The sequence below is a fragment of the Heloderma suspectum genome, chromosome 2, assembly GCF_057233095.1.
Source record: "Heloderma suspectum isolate Gila_16-S chromosome 2, 16-S_ref, whole genome shotgun sequence".
Taxonomy (NCBI): Eukaryota; Metazoa; Chordata; class Lepidosauria; order Squamata; family Helodermatidae; genus Heloderma; species Heloderma suspectum.
This window is the reverse complement of record NC_139459.1, coordinates 302375005-302398818: the sequence shown is the minus strand read 5'-3', so window position 1 is coordinate 302398818 and position 23814 is coordinate 302375005. Positions and strand designations below refer to the sequence as shown.

Below are 23814 nucleotides of genomic sequence, written 5' to 3'. Positions count from 1 at the left end.
GCACCTGCAGATAGGAGATGCGTATTGTTGTTGGGCTCATTGCTAGATCTTGCCAAAACGCATTCTAGGGGAATGGCATCCTTTCAGTGTTATTGTTCCTTCTGGGGGCAATAGCAGCAATGAAACCTAATTGGGGGTGAATGCTAGAAGAATACCCTGTTCTCCTTAACATGGAGCATCTCTACACCAGCCTAAAATCCCACATTTAAAACAGGGCTTTCTGCTTCCATTTTAAATGCAGGATCACAATGGACTCCTTTACACGTGTTTCCTTCTCCCCACCCTTTCCCTTCTCCTTCCCCCCCCCCTTATCTGAGTTTTCCATATGTTTCATTATACAGCGGCTAGATGGTGCTGTGGTCCAGCTCCTCTTACTGTGGGTTTTCCTCTTTTCATGGAGGGAACTCAAGCAGAACTCAAGCACTATAAGTTGACAGCTCACTATCTCCAATCTTTTAAAAAATGGAATAAAGGTCCTTTAGTGCGGGAAGCACCCTGGAGGTTGATGACATCATCTAAAGGACCTGCAAATTTCCATGAGTAACCAATCTCAATAGCTGGATAAAAGCTCCATGTGAAGAAGAACATGGAGGCAATTCACCAAGATCATCCCATGCTAACATTCTCTTTTTTCCTACTAAAGCTGTGTTAAACGCAAACATCAAGAGCCTCCTCATTCCATTACTTTGAACTCAGAAAATGTAGGAACATAGGAAGATGCCTTATACCAAGTCAGGGAGCGTCTAGACAAGGCTTTTAATGGGAAATTGCTCTGCTGCATTCAGAGAATTTTGCAGGGTGGTGGTGGTCCAGGTGATGTTGTCTTCCACGTGTAACCCTCCCCTGTTTTCCCACTCCTTCTTCCATCCTTTTTCTTTCCATAAAAATACACTAAGAAGCAAAAAAGGGGATAGTTGCACAATGTCTTTTGACTGGTAGCTCCAGGAGCTCTCTGACTGGCAGCACCATCAGCCCATTGATCACAGGAACATAGGAAACCACCTTATACTAAGTCAGACCATGGCTCCATCTAGCCCAGTATTGTCAACACTGACTGGCAGCAGCTCTCTAGGATTTCAGGCAGGACTCTTTTCTGCCTGACCTGGAGATACCAGGGATCAAACTTTGGAGCTTCTGCATGCAACACAGGTGCTCTACCACTGAGCTACAGTCCTTACCAAACTTGAGCTCCATCATGCAAAAGGAGAAATGAATTCGGGGACAGGGGTGGAGTTTCGCTTTAATGAGGGTGCTCTTCTCCAGTGACATTCAAAGCTATGGGCACTATCTGAAAGAGTCCCAGCTTACAGCAGCTGTAAGAAAGGCCAAGTTTATAATAGCCAAGAAGGATCCAATTCAGGTACTATAGATCAAATGTCAAATTCACATAAAAGGCTCCATGTGGGCCCTAAGCCCACTTTTGGGAAGGAGACCAAGGTCATCACATGATATGCAGCAGCACTGTCATAACCAGGCTCAAAGGTTTCCATCTGAGGATGGACAACACCTTATTAGTGTAGGCGTCCCAAATCTATGTTTCCACATCATGCTAATGCAGGGACAGGTGGCAGGCGAGAACTCATAGCTATCTTTACCGCGTTCTATGCCTGCTGATTTCCCCTCTCCTTCCAGGCTATCTTTTTCTTACTGGTTCTTCTTCCAGCCAGATTCTAACAGTGGGGGGTAGGGTGGGGTGGGGGCATAGCCTGGGGGTGGGGTGGGGTTGTACAGGCAACTTGGTGGCCAGGTCAGTTGGCCCATTGAGAATGTCACTTGGGTAGATTAGCCATCCAGAATTCAGCATATCAAACCTTTGTATGTAACACTGACTGCCCTATGGAAGGAATCCAGGAAACAGAGGGAAGCAGGTGAAAATTAACATCAGACTCCTGTCCTGCTCCAGCTGAGCTGGTTTGTTTTGTTGAAATGTGCGGTTTTTAATGCATTTCATATATGCTGTGAGCTGCTTTGAGGACTACAGCTGAGAAGCAGGATATAAATCTGTGAAATAAATAAATAAATAAATCCCAAGTCCCAAAGTTTATATGTGGGGGCCTTCTTTCACCCTGCAAGCAATCTACTTGTTCTGTTCCAGAGTAGCCCACTTATTATTAAACAATCAAGGAATTTCAGCCTAAAACTGGTGCAGGAAACCTGTTGCCTTCCAAATGTTTTGGGCTACAACCCCCATCAGTCCCAGATAGCATGACAGCAGGGATGGTAGGAGTTGTAGTCTGAAATATCTGAAGGGCACCACGCTGCCTACCACTGACCTAGAAGAAGACATCATGTTCATCTTTTGAGTGAGAACACAGGTCTCCTTGGTCACCTTTTCTTTCACACAGACATGGAAGACACACATGGTCCAGGACTCCAGGCCTTGTTCAGGCAGGAGCCACCCATCAAGAAGGGTGGTGGTTCAGTAAATAATAATAATGCTCCCCACCCCATATAGACTCTCTGCAGGTCAGGGTGGAGCTGGAGGGTCCTGGGGGACACCAGAAGATGACAACAGGAACATGAGGCCTCTCAGCCTGGCCCCAGAGATGTGCTGATGAGCGGAGATATCAAAGCAAGGGTCTCCCCTCCTGAGCTTTGGGGGATTAGGTGATTAAAGGTTGCAATTGTAATTTTCAAGGTCCTAGAAAGAGGAATACTTGGCAGGATTAAGCAGGTGGAATCTCTCCCCCTTTCCCCCTCAGCTTCCCTCATGCCCTCCTTGATCTGACAGAGACAATAGTACCTTAAAGAGGAGATGCTGCAAGGATGACAGACACGCAGGGCATGTTCCAGTAAAGCAGCCTCCCTCAGCAACCTCTGGCCACAGTGTTACTGTCAGCAGGCCTTATTTCCCAGCATTGGTAATTTGCTCCCTTGCTCCCGGCAGCTGTCCCTTAGTTACTTTTCAAGTTACACTCTTGCCTCTGTGAGGAAAAGCCCTTCGTCTGTTGAGCAGGACCCTGCTGCAGTCATCATCATGGGCCCAAGCATGGTTAAGAGTTCTCTGGCAACAAAGGTGCCTTGCTATTAAAAGGAGAGTGGTTATGCAAACATGGCCACTTCTTACTCAACTGACTAGGTCTGCATCTCACTGAAGAAGAGGAAGAATATAAGTCCTGTGGTTATGGCAGTGAATTGGGGCCTGAGAAATCTGAGTTTAGTTCCTGCTTGCCAGTAGGATCCTAACAGTGTGATCTGATGCATGTTTACTTCAACGCAAGTCCCACAATGTTCAAAGGGGCTTGCTGCCTAGGAAGTGTGCTTGGGATTGCAGCCTGTCTATCACTGAGACTACCTGCGATTTCGTCATCTGGGTATAACAAAGAGGCAATTTTAGCCACGTTAGGGTTTATTATACTATGAGTTTCTTTGTGCTAAGCCTAGAGCACCCCACAAAATGCTGCCATGGCCATTTGTCCCCCTTCCACCTAGGGGCACCATTTAGGGACCATATATTATTATAATTTAAGCACCTGATTTAAGCCCCAGGACCAGTTTCAAAGCCCAGGGATGTGCTCTGGAACCTGTGTGGTCATAATAAAAAGATACCTCTAAGCATGTGCAGACTGCCTTTCTCCCACCCCCAAATCAGCACAGCCTAGCCCATGCAAACATGTCTGAAATAACAAGGCATGAGCTCCACAGCAGAGGGGTTGGTTTCCAGCCAGCCACCCATCTATAGAGACCTTTAAGCAATGTCGGGGGGGGGGGGGGTTTCCCCATAGACAAAGGCTTATCTCACTGGATATATGATTGCAATCCTAGAAATGAACCTTCCCCAACCTGGTGCCCTCCAGATGGGGGACTACAACCCCCATCATCCCCAGCCAGCATGGTCATTGCTGTACACACTTACCTGGGAGTAAGCCCCATTGAACTTCTCACCACCACTGTTGTCTGGGCCAGAGGAAGAGGCAGGTGAACAAGCAGGTTGCCATGGTGAAGAGGAGGAGCACATCCAGGGGGCTCTTGGCAGGGGCCCTTGCTGGGGTGTGGCCCCTCAGCAGGTGCCCAGCCATGCCTGCCCTGTGAGCTGCATTCCCTGTGCATCTGGATCAGATATATATGGGATGCACTTCAAGCCTCTCTGGATGCTCCCATTCAGGGAAGCACCATCCAGGTGACCACATGCTCTGCCTCACTGCTCAGTGCTCTCTGCTATCTTTGGCTGCTCAGGAATTTTTATCCCACCCCTCACCCCCCAAATAACTCATCAGAATGGTACTGGAATTGAGACAGCATATATGGAGTTCCTGGGGCTCCTTTATCCAGGAGGTGCAGAATTCACTCATGAAGAACACTTGCTCCCTTAGCATAAAGTGTGATACTAGCTTGCATTAGGCTGTTGTAACCACTGTGGTGATAACTGGCCATTCTCACATCGTCTGCTATAGTGAGCAGTGAGCAAGGCAGCAGTACTGCAGTTACTGCAGAACAGCTTGGGACTTCCTTAGTCTTGCACAGTTTACTTTAAAATTAATTTGAAAAAAAGCTAGACTCCTCATTGTCCACTTATGTGCTTTAAATATATTCAGTAAGAGAGCATATTCAGAATCTGTGTTTAGCAAGTATGCCCTGTTGCTTAAGGACATACAAAATGCCTTACCGAATCAGATCAAGGTACAGCTGGTTTCGCATTCTTTGCAAAACAACAACAAAATGAAACCAGGCCCTCTTGGTCAGTAGGGATTAATTGATCAGTCTACTTCTGGTCCAGGTCAGTTCACCTGCATTCACTCATAAGACAGTCGTGCCCTGTTACCCCATTAATCAGTTATTTTTTTTAAAAATCGCATTCAAATACATATTTAACACACATTTTTCGAAGTCTTTTTCCCAAAATATGCATTTCTAGACATCCTTTCTTTCAAAGTGTGCATTTCTAAACACATTTTATCCTAATATAAATATAGCAATAATAATAATAATAATACACATTTTATATGCATTTAGGTATTTTTATGAGACGAGAACTGCATTGTGAAATTTGGAGAAGTGTGACATTGGAAGGATAATTGCATTCTGATCCAAACATTAGTCAGGCAGGTGAAAATCAGGCCGGTTCATTTCAAATCCTAGACTGAACAAAATCCTTGAGCATCGCTGGTGATCAGTGGTCGTTTTGCCCACCCTGATATAGAAGATATCAGGAAGAAAAAAGAGACAACTGTTCAGGGTACAGTATGAGGATTCTTTTTGATACATAGTTGATGAAATCCACTGCGCTGTGAGCATGGTTGGTGTTGATCATTTGGCAAGCCAGACATCGATATCAGTGTGACCCACTAGCTTCAGCAGAGTTGATGCCTGAGGAGGGAGTACAGGAAGCCACCAGGAAGAAGGACACGTGGTTAGAGACAATAGAGATGTCCTTTGTCTACACGTGTGCTGCAATTTGAGATGTGTGTGTGTGTGTGGGGGGGGTCATATGTTTTTTAAGAGCCTGGGCAGGGCAGATTCAAGACACCTCCTTTTTGTTCATAATTTGTCCCAGAAGTCACTGGGCTAGGAAAAGCAGTAGGCAAAAAAGAAAATCTCCATGCTGAACAGGTGGGCTTGGGTTGATAAAGGAGGAGAAGAGCTCTTTGTGTTTGTTTTGTTTTTCTCCTTTGGAAATCCAGTTGGTAGTTAGTGCCTCTGAGAATCCGTTATGTGCCGGTGCTCAGGACCCAGCCCTCCCCCCACTATAAGGAGGTACAGTTTGTGAAATACACTGAGCTTGCGGTTGACCAGAGTCTGAGGCCGGAATTCATGCAGTGTTCTGTATCCTGATGTGGTAAGAAGCTCAGGCCCATATGTGGGAGGGGGGGGGGAATAACCAAGGCTGCTAAGTGGCAGCAGAAGCTGCGAGGCCTCTGCCAAAAAAGCCAGAGGGGCTTCTGCCAAGAGACTGTTCTGAGGGCCTCTGAAGCACCGGAAGGCTCGACCTGCCCTAACGGAACTGTGATAAAAATGAACATGACTAGAACCAGAGAGATTAATGTCCAAAGTGTCAACAAGGCAGAGGGAGAAGTGGGGTGGGGTGGGGAGGCATGTCACCAAATGAAGGAAACGAAGGAGTGATGGGAATCAAACAGACACTCCAAGGATGATATTGACCCTCCAACGGACACCACAATGTTCTGCCTCCACAGTATTCCTGGGCACTGTCAGTTGCATGAAAGTGGGCGGGGGGCGGGGGAGGACGATATGGAGTCTCCTAAGGAACTTTTGCTCTCTGCTTGTGCATATTTTTGATTTCCTGCTTATCTGATCAAACTCACTCACATTTCTCCATAGGCTTTTCTAATCAATAATGCCACCCAAATGCTAACTTTAAAAAATTATTATTAGCTGGTGTTTCACTGATACATCTCAGCAATACCCCCACAGTTCAATTCTAGAGCTTTGCGCTTGTCCCTCTGGCCAATGTTCCAGTTGTGCGTTGTGTTCAGTATGGGGTGAGTAGTTTTGCACACACAGACCAGCCATGCAGGAACAGCCCCTAGTCTAAAAGCGCCATTATTAAGGAGTAAAGATGTAATGGGGTGGAACACTGTCAACCGTGATTCTGTCCACCACTCTTGTTCATTTTTACACATGCATAACTGGCAAGGTTGTGGGCTACCAATTTAGTGGGGTGGGCTACCAGTTTACTGGGCTACCAGTTTGTGGGCTACCAGTTTACTGGGGTGAGTGAAAGCTGATATATCCTGCAGCTGATCTGTAGCATCCAGATATATATATGTACACACACACACACAGAAAACATCTGGGAAATTATGTAGGTGCATCAGAAGTTACATTGCAACCTCTACATCTTTGAAGAGGCACAAATAACCCAGTGAAAAGGAATACCAAGGTTTGGCAGCCAGTAAAAGAGCAGAAGCTCAAGCACAAAAGGCAGCCCTAGCTATGGCAGGGCTGCAGAACCCTTTCAACCCAAAGGCGAAATATGATTTTGGATATGATCTTAGGGGATGGAGCCCAAAATGCCAACAATACCAGTGTATTTTCAAGTAAAGCTCTTACTGCCAGTCTAAGCCTTAGAAGAGGCATTTCAACGTTTTAGAATGGGGCAGGGGAGGTGGGATGTAACAGCCATGAAACCGCCAAATGGTCAGTGGGAATGCAGTGCGCATCTGAGTGGTCATAAACTGCAGCGTAGACAAGTCCAGAGAGTCAGCTGTGCTCCCCTCTTGGAATGCCTCTGCATAGCAGTTTCCCACACTGTTGGACATGCCGCAAACTTCCCTGAAAATGACATGGCTGCTTTTGTCCCCAGAACACCCCAATATGGGCCCTGCAAAACCTGGCCCTTCGGCTGTTTACATTGTTTTGGTGCTGGTCAGTGCCTTTTTGTTCTCCTGGCTGTGCTTTCTTCTCATTTTCCTAGTGATTTCAGCATTTTGAGCATCCATGAACAGCAGTGCAAGGAAACAAGGCTGAAGACAGTGTGGGGAGAAATGGAAGGAAAAACATGATTTGGAGGAGGAGGAGGAAGACCTCGCTGAACGAAGGGCAATAAACAGCACAGAATCAAAGCAAACGTGTCCACACAAGAGTGCAGACAGTCACCCCAAAGGAAGATGCTTTTCAACATTCACAGAAACGAGTGTGGAATAAGGCTCACCTCAGCTCTAATGCAATGCTAAACCCATGACAGAAACTGCTTCATCTGAGTGTTCACACAGCCAACAGAAACATCCAGTCCTAGCAGGCCTTAGTCATCCACCAACCACATTTGCATCTAACCACATTTGTATCAATCTAGTACATTTGCATCTAGCCATTTCTTTCTTTCCATGTTCCAAAGGTGCACCGTATACACACTGTGTTCTTATTCTGGATCAACTGGCAATCCTTGGCTAGTGGTTAGCTTCCATCCTCCTCCCCTCATGCAAACAAGCTCATGCAAGAGTTACTTTTTACCCATGCAGTGCACTTCCTTTTCTGGCAGATACTCAACCCTGATCTCATTGAACAATCTCTCTTCCCCCCGCCCCCTCTCTCATTCAAGGCACACAACAAAGATGAGTTCTAGTACCAGACAGGTCTGCTGGAGAATCAATGAGAGACAAAGGCCCAGTTTGCATGATCACCTCAGCTGAAACAAACCATGGTGGCTTGTTTAAGGTGCGGCACATGCCAGGTGCCATTTGCTTAATTACCTGCCCAGGTGCAGCTTGTCATTGAACCCAAGCGGCATGGCTTGTATGAGGGGGAAACAACCTTCAAATAACCCAACAAGAGGCCATGGGTTGTTTCCCCCTCCAACAAGCCATACCACCTAGGTTCAAATGACATGACAAAGAGGTAATTTGGTGAATGGTGCCCGGGACGTGTTGGCATGCGCTTATGAGTGGCATAAGCCACCCTGGCATGTTTAAGCCACTGTGATCATGCAAACCAGGTCAACATGTATCATTGATTACCAGACAAAGTGTCTGACCTCTCATTTCCTGGGCCAACTCCTGGAACAGCTTTTTTTTCCCCAGAAGGTGGTATAACAACAATACTTGTTGCCGATTTCTTTTGTTCTCCTATCATCTCTGATCACACACATTCTGCAGGTTTTTGAAGCACCAACAAAAAATCACAAAACCTATTTGGCTGATTTGCTGTCTGAGAAAAAGGGTTGTCTCAAAGATCAGTGCATTCAGTGCTATTGTGGAAGTAAAAGTCCTATACACTAGAGAGGAAAATCCTTGCCTAAAGAAGGCCCCTTAGACCAAACTTGATGCATTCAAAAGAAAATGTAAAAGCCTCTTATTTAAGAGGCTAGTGGGAAAAGTGTGATGACTTGCCATTCTCCTTGAGTTTAAACGCTTTTTAATGTTCTTGTTGTTTAAATGCCTGAGCTTATTGCTGAGCCTGTTATTTTGTAGTGGTTCAGTTGTTTTATATTATAACTGTAATGTACTTTCACCTACGCAGGAACAGTGAGAACCTAAGAACATAACAAGAGCCCTGCTGTGTCAGATCAAGGGTCCATTGAGACCAGCATTCTGAGCTTTTCTACATGAGGCATTTATCGTGCACTTGTCATTCCTTACTCACGGTTGTTTATGGGTTCTTTAGATGATGTTGTGACCCTCCGGTTTCACTTCTGTGTCTAATCAGCACTTTTGCTGCGTTTTTTTTAGAGCAGGGAAAATGCAGCATTTAATTGTGAAAGCAAAATAAAGCAGGATTTCCTCTTGTGCATTTGTACTATTCTGCTATACCACAGTGCCACCTAGAGGTTATGTAGCGGAACAGCAGGAAAGGAAACGCTCTTTGTGGAGTGCTCAGATCTCAATTCTGCAACAAAACCAAAAATAGATGCAGCAAATTAACAGCCTTGTGTAGGAAAGCTCTCTGTCTCCAGTGATGACTAACTAGATGATTCTGGGAAGCTTAAAAACTGCACATGAAGGAAATAGCCCTCCCTTGCTGTATGACCCCAGCATCTGATATTCAGAGATATACTGTCTCTGCTCATAGAGGCTCCATTTAACAATCATATTTCATAGCCATTGATCAACCTATCCACCATGAATTTGTCTAATCTCCTTTCAAAGGCATCTAAGCTGGTGACCATTCCCCCATCTTGTGGGCAATGAGTTCTAGAAGTTAATAATGTGTAAAAGGATTTAATAAGGTGTGTAAAGGAGAACTTACTGTTGACAGTCCTCAACCTACTGCCAATCAATTTCATTCTAGTGTTATGAGAGTATAAATTAATTATGTGCATTATATAATTTGGCTCTTTTCATTCATTCATTACATTTCTATATGGCCCAATATCCAAAGCTCTCCAGGCAGTTTACAAAGATTTGGCTTTTATTTAGTGAGCCCTACAAAACAACCAGCTCTGGAGCTCTGTATTCTTACTATCTGTCTTGGAGGGACATCTAGTGGCTGCTAGGCCTCACTGCAAAGAACTAACATGATTCGTGTGTAATCACAGAAACAGCACAGAATCTTGTTGGACAAGAACCAACTTGGCACAGCAAGGCATGTGTCCATATACTGGGCTGGGGGAGAGGGGGGCAAACTCTAAGACATTTTCAAGGGTTTTCCCTGGAGCATGACAGAAAGAAGGAAGGAGGAAGCAGAATATTGACTAGGATCAATTCCTAAGGTTTTCATCCAGACATTAAAAAGGAGACAGAGATATCTCTCTCTGATCCAGCCCACACATGTGGAGGGCAACTACAGCACGCACCTGGTGCGTCTGCCCCACCTTCAACATGTCTCAACATTCACATGGAGGCGTAACGTTCGAATACAACCCTACATGCATAATATCCAAACCGAACAGCCCCAGATTGCATGGCCAATTAGCAGATTTAATCCAGGAAACTGAGCCATGAAAAATCTCCCCACACATATTGGCTTTTACACATGTAGGCCATATTTTAAGATATAGCCCTGCAGGGATCTCAAGACACATTGGAGGCCAAATGAGAAGGGAGGGCAGGCACACTTGTGCTCTCCTCCACGCTTATGCGCCAGATTGGGGAGACATCTTGTCCTGTCCAGCCCAGAAAGACCTATGGCACCTTCCTAGCCTGAGATTTTGTAGGCGTGAACTTAGTTCACCACATACAACAGACTTTCCTCCCCAGCAGCCATCACCACCCCAAACTCCCCCCTGCCCCCAATATGGCTATGAGTGATAGTAACAAAATACCCTCTCATTGTTGGCAATGGGGGCCTTTTAATTACTGTTCGTAGTCAAGTGGGGGAAATGAGTTTTTGGGGGTGGCTGGGGAGGAGCGGGATAAGCCTTCCCATGTGCTGTGATCCATGAAACCCCCTGCATGTGCAATCAATTAAAAGAGAGAGCGGAAGTGCTACACGCTACGTAGTAAGTGAAACTTGTTGAAGCTCATCTAAAAGTGACTGCCCAGTTAAATAGTCAGTTCTCTCATTTTGTTATCCTTCTTTTGGGTAGCACCAGTTTTCCTGCTGGATGAAGAGATTATTCTGAACCTGTACAAGGGTCCGGGGGTGGGGGAGGTACAATTAAGGTATATCTGCCACGTTTACTGAAAAAGCAGATGGTGAAGATGGATTTGAAGGAGGTTGTCAGGGTGGAAACTGAGCCGATAGTACCCCAGAGCAGTTCTGATTCTGAGGAGGAACAGCAATCCGTGGGAGAGGAGCGCGCTCATCTCTCACAGGCACAGCAGCTGGCAGAGATTCCTCCTGCCAGCATTCCTGGGATTAGATAGTGACCCTGGCAGCGAGAGAGTGCTGGAGGGGGGCTTGCTGGATGCTCGGCGCCGGTGCAGAGAGCGACGACAGATGGCGGGCGCAGAAAGGAGGCGTAGCGCTCGTTTGGCGCACAAGCAACGGTTGCATCCCGAGGACCCAAGGGAAAGAGGGAGGATCTCTCCCTAGACCATAAGTTCAGGGTCTTCCCGTGATTCTCCCTCAAACAGGGACCAACTGCCTTACCTGGAGCTTAGGCTACTCTGCTATCTTTCCCAAGTGCTGTTCCTTGCTTAGTCGCTGGTGATTAGCATCTGAAAGAGTCATTAAGTTGTAAAAGGATTAAAGCCTTGAAAAGAATCCTTTTGTCTGTGTCTTGAGTTGGCTATTGGAGGTGACTGTAAGAGGCAGCTAGGGTGCTCCTGACAGAGGTGAGGGAAATGTTTTGGCAGTTTTCACCACCACCAACTGTCTGCAACTGTGCAGACAGTTAAGGACAAGTGGTGAAAATAATCTTAATTCTGGAAGAGAAATGTGGCTGCTTTAGCAAAGGCAAATTGCACTGTCTAGAAGGTGGTGAGATCGCAGGAGGGAAGGCCATAAGGAAGAGATTGAGGAAGTCTTGAAGAGAAGACCAGGACACAGGCAAGAGAGGTGCAGAGAGGAGGGGCCCCATTTTGGAAATACTGACAAGGAAGGAATGGCTCTGGATTCAGAGAAGGAGGAAAGGAGGAAGCCGAGAATGACCAGAGATTGTGTGCCTGGGAGGCAGGGTGGAAAACGGTTTCTGTTTCTCATGAAATGTGGGAGAAAGAGACAACGTCTGTTTAATAAAGGTTTCTCAAATTCGGCTAATTGTTGGAGGTATAATGCAGTTAATGCTTCTTTTATTCATATGTTTTGGAAATGCCCAATGGCCGCCTCCTTTTGGGAAGAAGTTATTATACTGATAAATTTTGTATTGGAAAGCTCTTTAATATTTACTGATGTAAATGTTCTCTTAAATTACTTACCTGCTTTTTGGAATGTAACACATGGACAGCATAAATGGATTCTTCATGCCCTTTTGGTTGCTAAAAGGCTGATACTATGATACTAGGATATCTGTAATATCTAGGATATTATGATACTAGGAAGGATAAAAGCTCACCACCTATAATGCAATAGACTGAAGACTAAACAATGCCAGCAACTTTTGAAAGAGTGGTATATATGCGTTATTTGCAAATGGACTTATATTTGGATATCTGGTCTGCTTTTACTGAAGTTTACGTGTAACCTATTCTTTGTCTATTTTTTTTCCTTTCTAGAATATTGTAATATTTGAAACAGAGGATTTTAGAATGTGTTTTTATATTTTTATTTTTATTTTTTTGGTTTTGTTATTTTTTATTTGTTTTGTTTTGCTAAAACTCACAATAAAAAAAATTGAGGAAAAAACAAAATGTGGGAGAAATGTGGGAGTTGGGAGTGAGGAGCTCCATTTTTAGCATTTTCAATGTGAAATGTCAGCAGGACACCAAGAGGAAACACAAGAAAAGAGAGTCTGAGATACTGTTTTGTAAACAAGGCGAGATGTCAGGATGCTGAATTAGATTTGAGAATCATCCATATAAAAACAAAAGCTGAAGCCCACTTTATGTGAGTAACTGGGCGATATAGAAGAATGCTTTCAAGGAAGAGAAGAGCAATGAGAAAGGAGTAGTATAATAAAAGTCCAAGGGTGCTACCAGATGGAAGGCTCCCAGTGCTACCAAACAGAAGGCACTGTGTGCAGTTACTCCATCTTTTCTCTCCTTATTGGATTTTCTACAGTAAGAATAAAGATGGAAGAAGTGATGGGAAAACACAGGAGGGTTATGAGTAGAAGACGATATCAAGACCCACCGTAAAATTCTATGAATGAGGCAGGGCGATGGCCCTATAAAAGGCTCATCTGGAAGCACCCCAAGAAAGAGAGGGGTCCAAAGAGTCTAGAAAGATCAAGGGTGTGAAAGGAAGGTCAAGATAAAAGGTTAAAAAAAGAAAAGGGTCAAAGCAGGTTCAGATGAGCTAATGAGTTGGTTGACAAGAAGCAAAGTAGGAGTCTCGTAAGCAAGAACTTTGGAGGTGCCTGGGAGACAGGAGAGATAGAGTCTCCAATAGTGCCCTCAAAATAGAGGAGGGATGATAGCGGCTTTGCATGCAGAACATCTCAGGTTCAATGCCAGGCATCTCTAGTTAACAGATCTCCAATGGGAAAGCCCTCCACCTGGGAGGGCTTCCAGACAGATGGTTCCTAGTGCCAGGCAGTCAAAAGACCCTGTGGGAAAACACAGGTTATAAATGGAAGGCTCCATTGTCTGGACCCCGCACGCATAACGTTTTGTGAATGAGGCAAAACCAAGGCACAATAAAAGCCTCTTCTGAAAGCACCCAGGGACTTTGGAGAATGTTGATTGATTGGTTGATTGATCAATAACATTTATACCAATAGAAAAAAGAGACAAGGTCTCAAGATGTTGAACAAATGTATATAGTTTTATTCCTTGAAGTAGTCTAAGGAATGAAATAATTGATGGATGGACGGACAGACGGACAGATGGACGGATGGATAAATAGACAGATTTTCAACATCCTGAGACTTTGTCTCTTTTTTTCTATCTGGTTATTTTAGATGTTCTCCAGTTTGGTCTCCTCCTGTTAACATTTATAACCTGCCCTTCAATTTACAGTCCCAAGGCACGATACTTTTAAAAAAGTGTTATTTACATATATATTTTGCCTTACTTGCTAAAAAGCAATCAAGGCAGTGTACAATTTAAATCAATGCAATTATTTTAAAAAAACACCAAGAACATTAAAAACAGTAAAACATTAAAACTGCATAATTTTAAAGGCTACATAAAAAAGATGTGCCTTCACATGCTTTCTGAAAGCTAGGACAGAGGGCAGGGAGATTGCAGGCAATCAAAGTTCATACATCATCAAAACAATATAACTTGTTTTTATGTTACTACCCATCAGTGTAGACCATGCTGGATTAGAAGGATAAATAGTTTGACCTGGTATAAAGCAGCTTCTTGTGGTGGAATGTAAGGAAAAGGGAAGTTGAGGCAGCAGCTGGAAAGAGAACAATTAATCCAAGGGACATTATTATGAGATTTAGGATATTTCTGCTCATAACAATTCTACTTTGGCTTCCATATTGCATAGTAGGAATTAATGGCCAGACTGACAGACAAGACATCTATGGTTCGGCAGAGTTCAACCCAAACCTCCCAAATCCAAGTTTGACATTTCCAGCCCAATTTTATGCATGCTTACTCAGAATTAAGTCCCACCATTTTCAGTGGGGCTTGCTTCCAGGTAAGAGTGCATAGGATCATAACATTAGTCCAGTGGGCTGCACTGGCTGTCAGGATGAGGAAAAGCTTTTCAGCCTCTTTCATCATTGATGTCTGATGTTGTTGGGGTGTGTTGGGGTGGGGGGGTGGGGGTGCGTTGTTGTTTGCTCCCTTCTGGAATTGTAAATTTACTGGTTGTTTTGATGCATGGAACCTTAGGGAGCTCAAGTACCCCCACACACACATTACCGTAGGGTGGCCATGTGTTCTCTTATACAGTCCTCTATCTGAAGGGCTGTCAGAGGACTGTCCTCTCTTTTGAAGGTGTCTTCTTTTTGAAGGGCTGTCCAGTCCAAGTCCATTATAAAGAACCATCCGAAGGAAGAGCCAGGCCTTGAAGTCGCCCATCCACAGCACCTGGACAGCAGACTGAGCAAGAGACACAGGTCACCTCATCACAGTCTTTCACACTATGGTGAGATGTACTGTATTTCTATTTAGACTATAACAACTATTTCTAAATTTGTGTCCATCCATATGATTAGCATATGCAAATTTATGCTCTCTTTTTTATGATATATTTCCACTTTGGGGGCAATTCATAAGTGGCTATCATAAGTGTCCTAGTTTAATTATAGGCATGGAAAGACAATTTTCATCAGGACCTGGGTGCACGGAGAAGGGAAATTTAACTCTTCCTTTCCCAGCTGCAATCGTGGAGGCATACTCGGTGGTCTTTCGGTACAATCGTCAAATGGTCATGGTGAGGTGGGAATTTTCTGGGATTCTTTATATGCTTTCTGCCAGCTCTTCTGTCCCCAACCACTCCATAGGAATAGTCTGTCCTTCTGAATGGCCATAGGAAGAGATTGGATTGATACCACCAGCCTCACAGTTCCCCACAGGAAACAACAGGAGGACCAGTATTGCTCACAGTATCACTGAGGGAGCCCCCCTAAACATCCCCAAAACTTGGGAAACCCCTGTGATTCTCGTCCATTTGGAGACTTGCCAAAGGACCGCCATGTAAGCCTCCGGGTACACCTGGTTTAATGCATTCCAGTGGGTTTAACCATTTGGAAACAGTCGCTAAAAACTATGTAGGCAGCCATTTGGAGCTGTTTCCTTAAGATCACAATGTAAGCAACTATTTTGATTTCGAGATGGTCCCTAGAAACAACCAGTGATTTCCTATGGCCATTTGGACAGAACCAATGCATTGCAATTGCCATTCAGCATGTGTCTCAAAACAGACAGAAACCATGCAACTACACGAAGAGCATGAGAAGGTCCAAATGAAAATGCTGAGGCAGCTACCAGTACTCTACAACTATCACAACTGAGAGTCCAACTAGAAGCACAGGAAAGCATAGAGCACTATGGGTATGTTAAACATTTGATCTGCATACAAAAATCTGGAACCCTACAGAAAATGTTGACTTCAGACATGACCGTATAAGCTAGGCTTCCCCAGCCTGATCCTTTCTAGATGTTTTGGACGACAACTCCCATCAACCCTACCGTTGTCCAAGATGGCTGGGGCTAATGAGAGTGGTAAGAGGATGTGTATGCCATCACTGTGTTTTATTTGACCAGCCAATAGTAGGAAAGGTGTACAGGGCACATTTATTACAAGATGTTGCATCAAGTACAAAGAAATCAATGAAGTCGCAGAAGCACAGTCCAAAAGTGGGTGGCACGGTGCGAAGGTGCTTCAAACATCTTCTCTGACATGAACAGAAAAAAGGCGAATTCCAAAATACATATAGCGTAATACCAATGTTAGGCCAGCTGAAAGATCACCAAAAATGTGCAAGCTTTTGAGATCTTCTGATCTCTACATCAAAAAAGGTATAAATTGAGAAGTAATTCAGTAAGTCAGATGAAAGGTGAAGACCTTTTTATTTTCCCAGACATTTTAGCATTTTAACTTTCTAGACTTTTAGCGTTGCTGTTTTAAATCTGTATTTTAAATCCCTGCACTGCTGCTAGGTTTTATTCTGGTTGTATTGTTATACCATGGTTTTAATGTTTTATATATTTTATATTGTTTTATTGTGTGCTCTTTGGTTTTAATTTTTGTGAACTGCCCAGACAGCTTCGGCTATTGGGTGGCATAGAAATGAAATACATACATACATACATACATACATACATAAGATCTATAGAGGAAAATCAACACAAAAAAAGCAATAATAGGGGTGGAGATCCTGTGGCCATCCAGATTTTGCTGGACTACCATACCATCAACCCTGACCATTGTCCATGCTACTTGGGGCTGATGGTCTATAATTCCAACCATTGTATATTATTGTGACTGTTACATTGCTCTTCATGGTAAGACCAGTGCCTTGGAAAATATCAGACCGTTTGGAGTTTCATATTAAGATAGGGAATAATGTTTTTAAAAAATAGAATCTGGAGCAGGCAACGCTAAGTTTGTACCTGCAATAATGTGGAATGAGCTAATAAAGTTGTGAGGCCAAATTTTAAGGGAGGATATTGATGTCAAGGCTAGAACTTCCCTGATGTTCCCATTTTTAGTAGATTAAACAGAATACTGGCATTATCTCCATGGCCAAACTCCTCAAAACTAGAGGACAAATGTTTCTGATAGAAACAGAATGACTGGGTTCACACAACATGCTAACCCACACTCGGTGGTTGAGTGTGGGTTGTTGTTGAACCATAGGTTGTTTGTTGAACCATGGGTTAGCATGTTGTCTGAACCCAGGACATTTTCCACAGGGTGGCTTGTTAACCATGCAGTGTGGCTTATTTTTCTCGAACACGGCACCTTGAAAACCCATGGTTTGTTGTTGGGTTGTTCAGGGTGGTTAACAAGCCACCCCGCGGAAAATGTCCTGGGTTCAGACAACATGCTAACCCATGGTTTAACAACTAGCCATACTCAACCACTGAGTGTGAGTTAGTGTGTTGTGTGAACAGCCCCACTGATAGACTCAAGTGAATAGAAACCATTAGGAAATATTAGATCAGTCATGATCAGGGTTTGACCATTCAACATAATATGGTTTGTTATCCATTGCTGATACAGCAGTCTGTAGTGTGACGATCCTGGATGCTAAGGATATAGCTCAGTGGGAGAGCCCCTGCTTTGCATGTAGATGGTCTCAGATTTAATCTCCAGCATCTCCAGGTAGGGCTGGAAAGACTTCTGCCTAAAACCCTGGACAGCTGCTGCCAGTCAATGTCAACAATACTGGGCTAGATGGACCAATGGTTTGACAGTACAAGGCAGCTTCCTATATTTCTATGCTGGGAAAGTTAATTTATTCAAGAAATCTGCCTTTTGGCAACACTACAGTGATATGCCGGCATTCAGCCATCATAGGCAACATGCATCTAGCATTTAGTCACTGTCCCTATTGCACTAAAGTGATTACAATGTATATTAATTACACTGTTTTAATCTAAGTGTAGGAAATAACTATTGCAATGGCTTAATCACTAAGGTGCTTTGTCATCGTCATAGTTTTGGGATGCCCAATCCCCATCATATTAACATTGTTTAAAAAGTGGAAACCATTCTCAGGTCCTTTTTGTGTGTGAACAAGTTCTCCTACCCACAGATATGTGGGCAATACAGGAATGTCCCGTAGAGCTCTGGTACAAGTTCAGTGCCATTACTCAAGGCACTAAAGCATATTTGGCAATCCCTCGAAGAGTTTGCTCTTCTGTTTATGACATGGAGAAATACATGGAGGTGGAAGAACTAAAGGGAATGGGCTTTTCCTGACAAGATCCATTTCTTCAAAGTTTCTCTTGGACAGATGTCAGTGGCAGGATTTATTTATTATTATTATTTATTATATTTTGAATCCTCCCAATTACCAGTGTTCTCTGGGTGGATTACAAACAGTTAAGGGTGCAATCCTATGCCTGTTTAGACAGAAAAGTCCTACAAGTCCTGGCTGGGACATGCTGGGAGTTTTAGGAGTTTTTTTCTGTCTTAGCAGGCATAGGATTGTGCCCTAAAAGACTAAAATGTTATACAGACAGTTAAACATATGAAACCCAATACAAATGTTTAAGAGAAGAGAAGAGAAGAGAATGAAACCTTCCTATGGGGTTGTGTATGCACAGCCTCTCTTAGGAACACATGCTGGGCATGGGGAGAACAGCTTACACAGTGCTCATGGCTTCCTTGCATAGGCTCTCACTATGAACATAGGAGCATGGGTCAGGGGCCGAGATAGGGAGGACAATTATTATTCCAGCTCCCTTAAGGGCAGAGCTGGCCCTACCGTTAGACAGAGCAGGGCAGTTGCCTCAGGCGGCAGATGCTGGAAGGCAGCAGCAAGTGTTGGAAGAGAGAGCTGCAATGCCCCCTAAGCTAGCCTGCTGCACTCAGGTGTGGTGGAGGATGCTGTCCCATTGCCAGCATTGAAGAAATATTAAATGGCCAGTCCAGTCAGCTTTTGTACATGGAATGGGAGGGGGCACCATCTTGTCCTTTGCCTCAGGCAGCAAAATGTCTTGTGCTGGCCCTGCTGAAGGATCTTCATGTTACCTCGATGGTTCACTTGAGGAGACGTACAAAATGGCCCCAGCACCTCAGGGAATGGTTCTGGGTGGCTTCTGTTGTCCCTGGTAGGGAGGCCAGCATGTCTGCCTCTGTCTGCATAGACAGTGGCAGAGATCCAGAGAGCCTTCACATCAGAGACATCATCAGGTTTCCTGTCTGACGTCCTGACAGAGGCAGTGGGTCCCCAACCGCTGCATAGGCTTAGGCTTCCGGCCGGGGCTCCAGCCCGAACCCCCCGTGCTATCAGCTCCACGCCAGATGCTTTTCAGGATACTGTGGTGAAACTGTGCAGGGCATGAGCGGCAATTTGGGGTTTTCTCCGATGTCAGTCTCGAAGACAAATTGGATGGGAGAGTGGAGAGAGAGAGAGAGAGAGAGAAAGAAAAGATGCCCTGCCTTGTCACTGCCTATTATTCACTCTTGTTTTTCCTCTTGCATGTGCAGAAAAGAAGCAATGAGTCCCCCAAGCGGCTTTATGTTATGGGTTGAAATTTGGGAGAAATCTGATCAGCTAGGCTTCGAAAGGGCTAGAAATTTTCCCAACATGGCGTGTGACCATGTTGGATTATGTGTGTGTCCCCCTAGTGGTAAAATGGGAGCCATTACATCTTCTGGCTCTCATGGTTTTGGAAAATTAGAGCAGGGACCAAAACTTCAGCACTGTAGAGCAGGCAAGAAAAAAATATTTTTGAGCCCCTAGTGTAATGACTGACTCAGACAATGTTTCTTGAGTGACAAATGAGAAGATGCAACTTGACTCTCCATCTTCCTTTTTGGATCTGTTCAGTGGGTCTTCCGGTATAGCCTGACATTCATTGCACAAAATGTCTTCTTGTTTAATTAAAAATCCAGTACTGAATTGAGAACTGAAAAGGCAACATTTGGCATTATTATGGGATGGGCTGCATAGCACTTCCTATCTCAGCAGGGTCTCCTACTCTTAGGTGGATGATGGACTATGCCCAGATGTGACAGATGTTTCACTGCCACAACTGCTTGCACTAACCCAGCCTTCCTCAACCTGGTCTCCTCCAGATGTGTTGGACCGCAACTTCAGGCCAGCAATGATGGAAGCTGCGGTCCATCTGGAAGGCATCACGTTGAGGAAAACTGCACTAAATGGTAAAGTGGCTGAATGTTTCTTCTCCAGGAATAATATAGTGCCATTAAGCTATATACTCAGACTCAAGGGAGCAAGTCCCTCTCAGACAGCCAGACAGGCTTAGCTGTACAATCTCAATACTTTCCATTAACCACCTCTTTCCCAGTCACATAAGGGTCTGATCCTTAATTGCTGTGCTTCATGTTCCTTGGACATCTGTGCTCACACCTCCAGAGAGGGAGTGAGCACAGTATCCTTTCTTTCCCTTAGCTCTTTTGTCTCAATGTACAACAGTGTCCCCCAACAGTGTCCTATCAACCCCAGTTACAATGGTCAGGCATGCTGGGAGTTGTTGTCCAAAACATCCAGAGGGCAACAGATTGGAGAAGGGTGATGTGCAAGAACGAAGCTGAAGCACTGCATGTGTGGCAAGTCATGCTGCACACATGGGCGTTGACAAGATACCACCAAGGATTCCATTCGCATCACGTGCACGTACAAAACAAAATCCACTTGGCGGCATTTGTTTCTACCTTGTTCAGAAACAGAAGGAGCCATTTGGCAGCACGACAGCTCCTTTTTCACCCCTTCTGCTTCAGCAGGCAGAACCCTGCAAATCACAAAACTGGGTCTGAATTCACAGAAGATGATGACTTACAACTTGGTTGCACAGGACAAGTCACCTTTCGTCTCTGGGCCAGTAAGCAAAAGTGCAAAGCTTAGAGTATACTGAAATCCAATACTGGAAGTGTCAGAGCTTTGCTCAACTAGGTCTAGTCAACAAGGAAATTAAAAGCATGAAGAGTGGGGAATGAATCAGAGGGTTTAGGACCAAACTTTTATATTGAGTTTTAGGATAAGGGTGGATGAATCTCTCAGTTTAGGTTTCTTTTCATCTCCCCCCCCCCCAACTTTAACTTTTTTCCCACGTATGCATTTCCATGTGCATTTCTCCTAATAAACACATTTTTTGTACACAGTTTTGCCCCCAACCAGCATGTCTGCATGCACTTTTTTTTTTTTGACCGAGAGAATTGCATTGCAACGTTCAGAGAAGTGCAAACATCAAAGTACGAGTGCTTTGGTTTGTGCATTGGTTCGGAGAAGTGAGGAAAAGTTGCATTAAAATGTGAACCGAATGAATTTCTGCCCCACTCCCATTTTAGGATGGAGCTGAAACCCTAAGGGTGCAATTCTAAGCATGTTTAGACAGAAAAAAGTCCTACATCTCTGGGGGCTGGGTGGAGGATGCTGGGAGTTGTAGGACTTTTTTCTGTCTAAACATGCATAAGATTGTACCCTAAGATTCCTTTTCTTGGCACTTGAATCACCCAATAAACTAAGCTGCAGGGGCTTAGACCCAGCCTGTAATGCCATGGATTGCTGTGTCCTCCACAAAAGTCATAGGGGTATGATAAATGAGCCCTAGCAGTCGATTCTGAACACCTTCTCTTGTTGTCTGTGCCTCATTTCCTTCATGAGCCATAACGTCTTATTGCAATGGGGTCTGCTGGGTGCTTCCAACACTTTTACTCAGCAACATTCTGACTGCCCAGACACTGTATTGTTTAATCAATTTAATCAATTTATAAACTGCTTACCATAAGATATCAGAAGATATCTCTGATAGTTTACAGAAATGGACTAAAATTAATTACAAATACTAAAATTCGTCAATTAAAATGTTTTAAACCAAAGCTAAAAGCACAGCACTTAATAAGCAAAACTACCTGGGCAGCACAACCATTCAGGAAAGGCTTGGGCAAAGAGAGAGGTCTTTAAGAGGTGCCTAAAGTACACCACAGTTGGTGTTTGCTGAATATTAGGTGGAAGGGGATTCCATAAGGTGGACACCACCATAGAGAAGACCCACTTCCAGGTTGCCACCAGATGGCAATCTCCAGGTCATGGTACAACCAGCAAGACCTGCTCCAATGATGCTTTTCTCGACCCATGTGTTGTGGGAAAATGAAGATGCGAAATGCCTTCACCATTTCACATTTCATGACAAATGCCAGCAAAGGTGAAAGCCAAACTGTAAATGAGAGCTGCAAAAAATGAAAAACTAGGAGCTGCTCTCAGTCATTATTACTCAGTAAACTCTTCCCGAGGTCCCTCTGTACAATTAATTGCTTGTGGAGGGTAAACTAGGGGAACCATGTGACGTTCTGGCCTCTAGATGGTGCAAAACTACTATTCTTTACTATAAAGCAAAAGATAGCTGTGCTGGTTCATGAGAAAAAACCCTCCAAAATCCACAATTGGGCAATACCTTGGGCAACCAAAATGTCACAAAAGGGTGTGCGAGCTTTCAGGTTCCCCAGAACTCTTCATCAGGCTAGGTGGTAAGAAAAAGAAGAGGGGTTGGAGAGGGGGCAGGGGACAACAAAAAGTACAAACGTTAGGTCAGATGTTAAAGTCTGCAGTTTAGACCCAGTCTCAAGATGGAGATTGCAGACCGAGTGAAAATAGATGCTGCCCGGCCTCGCAGGTGTCTGGTTACACCCAGCATTCTGGGGCAAAGGAGCAATGGCTGAACAATGGCAGGGAGGGAGGGGCATCCTGGCCTTTGCCTCAGGCCACAGCATGTCTTGGACTCGCCCTGTCACTCAGCCGAAGGAAGTGCAATGGAAACAACCACCCATCACTGGCTTGTTTTCCCCTGCCTCCTCTTCCCTCCCCCTTCCTCTGTTGCTTTCTGGTAAGAAAAAAGGTAGAAGCAGCAGTGGGGAAACACAGGAGGTTTACGAGCGGAAGACGTCGCGGCCTGGCCTCCCTGTATAATTCCGTGGCCGAGGCAGGGCGACAACGCAATAACAGCCTTGTCGGGAAGCACCCATAGATGACAGAGGCAGCACTTTTGCTGCTACAGCAGAAATCTTTGGGGCTTTACCTGCTCTTTCGGTGCATATACTTCTTATGTTCAGGCACAGTAGAAGGCAAGGCAGCAGGCCGAAGGGTGAGGATGGCTAGCCGGTGAGGAGTGTAATGGACAGGCAGTGCTGGCTCCAGGCTCTTGGAGTCCTCTCACTCGGTGAGTCGACCTCCTCAGTGCCATTATCACCAGCTGCTCTTGCTCCTCATCCTCTCTCTCAACGTTGCCACCAACCGCTTGCTTGCTTGCTTGCTTGACAGGCAGAGAGCCAATGAGCATGCAGGCAATGGCATTTGCTCCTCCTCCTTGTCGCCACCACTGTTGCCTGGGCTAAAGCGAGAGGCAGGAGAACAAGCAGGTTGCCATGGTGAAGAGGAGGAGCAACTCCAGGGGGCTCTTGCCAGTGGGCCCCTGCTGGGGTGTGGGCCCTCAGCAAGGGCCCAGCCATGCCAACCCTTGATGCTGGCCCTGCAGACAGGTGAGGAGTATAATGGACCTGTGTCTCAGTCTGAAGCATAACCTGAAAAAAACAAGCAGGGCCTGTCTGGACCTGGAACCAGGATTTCGAGAGAGGCGAGCATGGGGTGAGGGTATCCCAAAGGACAGATTGTGTCCTTTGGACAGATAGGGAGACATTTTTCTCCCTCTCTCAAAAGACTAGAACCCAGAGTCATCCTATGAAGCTGATTGGTGGGAGATTCAGGAGAGGTAAAAGGAAGTTCTTCACACACCGCATAGTTAAAACTATGGAATTCGCTACCACAAGACGTAGTGATGGCCA

The 23814-nt window shown here is 44.8% G+C and overlaps 1 long non-coding RNA gene across 1 annotated transcript; it reads right to left on the bottom strand.

Annotated features, from left to right (window-relative positions):
* Positions 1 to 4810: 4810 nt before the first annotated feature.
* LOC146354907 (uncharacterized) lies at positions 4811 to 23252 on the bottom strand. Its single transcript, XR_014787434.1, has 4 exons — positions 23052 to 23252; positions 14757 to 14936; positions 11428 to 11495; positions 4811 to 5307 (listed from the first exon to the last, which is right to left on the bottom strand). It is a non-coding gene; the product is annotated as an uncharacterized LOC146354907 (long non-coding RNA).
* Between the last annotated feature and the right edge of the window lie 562 nt (positions 23253 to 23814).